We start from the raw sequence: 6,000 nt of genomic DNA on the forward strand, positions 1-6,000 counted from the left end.
TTAATATGAAACTAAAGTGTAAATAGAAAGCTTTTTATATATATATATATATATTATGGAAAGCAAAAGAAACCATTAAGATCTATAAAGAAAAGAACTTTGTCCCATATAAAAAACTTATGTGTATATAAGTATAAGTAAATATATCTTATACGGCTCCCACATTTATCACACATGAATAATGCTCACGATGGAGTTGTTGTTGCTGCATATATTTATTACAGTCTTATTATTTTGTGTCTATTGAAAATTTCGCACTTCAAAATAAAAAAAGATATATGTATATATTTCTTATTAATGAATTTCATAATTTTGAAGGGATTTAAAAAAAGAACGCAATGACTTATGCATATCATAATGAAAAATATTCAAATATAAAGAGTTGAACTCAAACCTCACTCCTTATGAACTTTTACTAAGATATCTACATGGATTTTGCAAATATATTGACCATAGGACTATATTTAAGTATATAATAATTGATTTCCATATTATATTTTTTTGCTATTTCCAAGAAAGTCAAAAAGTATTTGTTTGACCAAAACATTCCTCATCTAATACAACAAATGATTTGGTTATTTGTCAATTGACTCTTATTATTGTGAACAATTTTATGTAGGAAATCATTGAAATGCAATGAGTTCAAAAGTTTGTGGGTTGACCATTATTTTTGAACACATGTTTTGTCAAGCATCATTCAAATGGAACTTTTTGTAAAGTTATGACCATTTCAATTGTTGTGAAATAAACGGAAGTTAATTCCACAATCTAAGGCAACAAAATATTTGTAAATTGAATGATTTATCATTTAAAAGTCCATTAAAATGTGTTCTACTCCGACAAAATCTAATAAAATGCTATAGTTCAACTCCCATAAAGTTCTTGAAGGTAAAGCAGGTGGGCAATAATTGACTTAAGTTATAAATCAAAGACTCCAGAGTTGACTTGGATTCGAAAATTCACAATAATAATAAATTTTTTAATACATTTATTTTTATTCATAACTTTTTGATAATACAGTGTAGGGACCCAAACTTCCAGTAATTTTCATGGAATCAAGAATGACAAGTTATTACTAATTTGTGATATGCTTAAATATTATATTCAGCTATTTTTTTTTATTCAATATGTCCTTCTTCTCAAGCAATAACAGCCTGGACAACCTGGCAAACAGATAGACAGCTTTTGATGATAAAGGTCGTGTCTATGGCGTACCACGCTGTCATGACATCAACTCAGAGTGAATCCAAATTTTATATGAGAGGTGGGGCAAATATTCATCTGCAAGGTTGGAAAGTCTATGGGGTTGCCCTCAGGACTCGAGGAGAGGCACATAGAGGCAGACCAGAAAGCAGGTATATTGTTGCTGCGGAAGTATTGGTTCTTCTTGACTGTATGGGGTTGTTATTAACTTATTGATGTTTTAGGCTGTCGGGATAGAGGTGCCATCAGTAACTGCAGAATTTTCGGCACTGGTACCTGTGCGGAGAAGATTGCACACAAGTTGCTTTCTTTACTGGTGCTCCTCAATTTTCAACCTTAGAGACATGGAATAAAAACAAAACTTTTTTTATTTCGTTTTCAGCTATTGTTTGACTGCGAAATAAAATCTCATAGTTAAAAATAACGCAGATAAAATTGTTATTAAATGTTACTAAATGTTTTGGGTTCCCAATCTGTAGATAGAGTTGTATCGATCCTTGGAGGGAATTCCTAACAGTTTTTTCTCATCTTTTCTGTGGGGGAAAAAGGGGGGAAATGACTTAAAATACATTTCTTTTACTGTTCTTTATGTATTTTTTCCCTCCTCATTCTTCTTTTTATGGCACACGCAAACGAATAAAAATTCTGGCTTAGGAATTCAATTCTGGGATCAATCCAATATTAGTTTCAGATCGATATTTAATTCTCTGGAAGACAGTTAAAGTAATCAATTGAATTTTGAATGAGTAAGTACTATAAATTCCACTTGTATTTTGTATATCAAATTCCTTTTCAATTTCATGAAGCTATGGATTAGCATTATAATTAGTTTGACTCAGATTTAATGTACAAAATATTTCATACTAACTACCTATAGAAACTAAGCTTCACATACAACCCTTAACGAGAAAAAGCTCATAAATTATAATTTCAATATAAACTTATTTAAGGCTTGTGTATTTTTAAAGCATATAAAGCAACATTAGATCCACCCAGTCTTTACTATTTATAGATTCAAACATGTGTTTTTTTTCTCAATCTCAAATTTATAAAGATATACAATGTTACACAACCAACTTTCTAACTTTAAGCCTGTAAATGTATTTTTAGGTGTCATAAATATATATATTATATTTGTCATTTGTCTGTTGATTGTATTTAGATAGAGAAGCAAGTTTTTTTGCTATTTATAAAGTAATATATCTCACAAATATTATAACGTTATTTTTCAACGTTTAATATAATTATTATTTGATTTGTTGATATAATCTTAATTATTACATAATATATATAATGTGAATTAGATTTACTTAAACAATTACTCACAAATGGAAGGTTCTATAGAAATATATTTTATTTTTTTACAACTTTAATATTATTCTACAATGGGGCATGAACGCTGCTTACCTTTAATAGTTTGTAATCAAGGCTTCAGAGAGTGGTGCCGTGTTGCACGAAAATAATACAACTCCAAAAAGGACAATAGATAGTGGGGCATGAGGTTCATTTACTTAATTGTAGTTTGACAACTCCTTCTTTAACATTCATTAATCCGACACCCTCCCCCCTTATTTTATTAGAATTGAAAAATAAATTTAAAGAGTAATCTTACTCATCAGTTGTGAACAAAAATCTCAATATTATATTCCCTTATCCACATTTACCAACTACAACTTGGGAAGGAATAGATTGCATCTAGTGTCATAATAGTTTATCAATACTTAGGATTCCTTTAATATCTCCTACAAGGTTTATTTCTCGCTCCAGATTTTATCTTGAGCCAAGATGGTCTCTTTCATCAACTTTTCATAGATATAATATAATTATCTTGGATTTATCTAATGCTGTAATACTCGAATCATTTTCTTTTCTACTGAAATAACAAGTATATGGACTTTGATTTTTGTGGAGCGAAATGAGCAGGTCAATGCAGATGCTTACACCGAACTTCCGGATAAGAAAGTGCTACTTTAGATTAGAGAAAAGTTCGGGGACATCTTTGCTTATACTCAAGGCGGAGTTCTGTTTCATTGTGCCACTAAGCCCTTGGCCTTCCTGAACGACAACTTTTCGGACTTTTGTGAACTCAACATGTGGCCACCCTCCTCTCAACACGCGACCCGCTTAGACTACTCTATCTAAATGGGTCTCGATGACAGGGTATATATTACTCCTCAAGGGAGTTTCCAGCCTCTAGAGGCTTACATCAAGAAGAAGTGGACCACCAAGCTTGAGTCTGACTACATAGTCAAGGTTTGCAAGGGATTTAGGCCTCATATCGAGGCTATTATTAGAGCTGAGGGCTCACATATTCAATAATAGTTGTGGAGGGCACTATTTTTCGATGGTTTTGTTAAATAAATGTCCTCACAAAAACTCTTGTTTAAATTTTAATCGTGAAAAATTGAAAAAAATAAAATGTGTAGCACTAGATAAGATCAATCCTGTATTTCAATATCTTCAATATAATGACGATCTAACATTCAAAAATCAAGGGGTCTTAAATACAAAAGATATATATAGACAACAGCAGATAATTAAAGCACGTCTTTGAAAAGATAATTAGTTTGAGTGCCTCGGATTCAGTCTATAAATCCTTTCCTGGAGTTGGAATCTGGAGTCGAGAACAAACATTGAATGAGATATTTAAGGAATCCTAGAATTGGAATACTATCATGCCATCGAATGCAATCTATTTCTATCCACAGTGGAGTTTGTAGCATGGATAAACAGATATAAATTTCGAGATTTGTGTACCTAGCTTATACGGGAGGTTTCTCTTTTTATAATAATGAATGTCAAAGGTATGGTTGTCTACTTGAATACTGTAACAACAGCTCGTAGATAAAATACATTCTTAGTTTGCTCATGTCCTATTGACCAATATATCATTCAATGTGCTTTCCGTTCTTCTGAACTTTTTGACTGAGACGCCATGTCAGCTATTTGCAACTACTACGCATAATATTGGTGAGGAATATTTTGCCCACACGTCCTTCACGGCCTTTCCTCGACGACATTCTACATTCCAAAGTCAAAGGGGTTAAAATCAGGCTAAAATAGAGGCCAAAAAGGTTCAAAATTGTCTTAGCACCATTCCTGTACTTCATTTGTAGTGTGGGCTGATATCTACACTGTCCCTGCCTACAATGCAATATTTCTGTCTTGGGTATCAAAATCTCTATACACAATATTCATAAATGAATTATGCTAGGGATACCTAACTAGAGACTATACATATAAATTTATTTCGATAGGATTGTATTTTCATGATATTTTAGTGACAATTGAAATAAAAATGTTCTGTACTAAATGTGTAATAAAAATATTCTTTTTAAATAGTTTTAATAGACTATCTATATTTATGCCCTAAAAATAATCTATTATCCATTTACAAACAACCGAAACAAAAAAAAAATATTTATTTTTATTTTTGTGTATGATATGTATAGATCACGTATCTATATTTAGTAAATTATGTGGTTTTTTTTCTTTTTGAATTTTTCAGTATATTTACTCTTTTTAAAAATAATGTTGAGCCATTTTTAATGTAGAAAACAAATAGAAAGCCACAAAAAAAAAAGAGTTTATCCTCTACAAAATTTTATTTTAATCATAAAACGATCATGTGGGATCATCCAATCCTAAGAAAATGCAATGAACGAATACATGTCAAAAAATTATGTTTTATATGAATTGTGTTAGGAGAAAAATAGAGCCTCGATTTATATTTGTTTTCGTAAGGGAAATGACTTTATTGAGGCCTTCATTGTTCCATTTCTACCTTAATAACCAGTACTCTTTATTAAGGTGGAGCTTATTGTTTAAATGCTTGAAATATGAGGTCCTTAGGGTCTCAAAAATGTTCCTTTTAGTCTTTTGATGTCATTGGTTAAAATTGAACCATTTTCAAAATGATTAAGAATACATAAAAAAGTCATCAAGGTCAGAGTAATTCAAATTTTCACTTTTTTGTTTATCTTAGTAAATAATATGTATCAGTTAAATTGCTACACTAAAGGACAGAAACATAGGCCGAGAGCTACAATTTATGTAACTACAGTTATCGTTCTTTTGGAAACGTTGATATGGAATTTTCACAAAAATGTATAAAATATTGTTGATAGAAATTTTATTAATTTAAGTTTGTTATTTTGTACAAAAAGCTGTAATTTGCACCAAATAGATGATGTAAAAACAAGTTGAGCTACCTTTAAATATATTTTAAAATAATTCAATGAAATCTGTAGACTAAAAAAACCATTTTGAGACCCAAACTTTTTTTTAATTTTTTGTTGTCCTCATTATCAAATGATGTATCAACTAATTGTTGAAGTTGTGCAATATTGTATTAAAAAACACATGATGTGAATAAAACGTAAACAGACTTTAAAAAAAAAAATCTGTTTGGTGGTGTGACAGTCTGTATCTTCTTTAAACTAGTTGTCTAAAAAAAATGCCGCATGGTAAAAAAAAATTTCACTGGAAACTCTACGTGAGTAATAACACGTATATTTTATATTAAATAATATTATCATTAAGTGAGTTGTATTATTTTGCTGCAAGATGGTGTCACTCTCTGTTGCTTTGTTTACAAAGAAATATATGTAAACAATACTCATCCTTAATTGACAAGCAAATTCTCTCACATTTTTTTTTTTTTTTCATAAATGAAATTTTATGATTTATCTACTTGTAATTATTGTTTTATGAATTGAAAAGTTATAAAATAGTTATTGCTAATTCCTAATTGATAAGTTGGTAAACAAATGCTTTTGCATGAAATGACATATTTTT

The sequence above is a fragment of the Lepeophtheirus salmonis genome, chromosome 13, assembly GCF_016086655.4.
Source record: "Lepeophtheirus salmonis chromosome 13, UVic_Lsal_1.4, whole genome shotgun sequence".
NCBI lineage: Eukaryota > Metazoa > Arthropoda > Copepoda > Siphonostomatoida > Caligidae > Lepeophtheirus > Lepeophtheirus salmonis.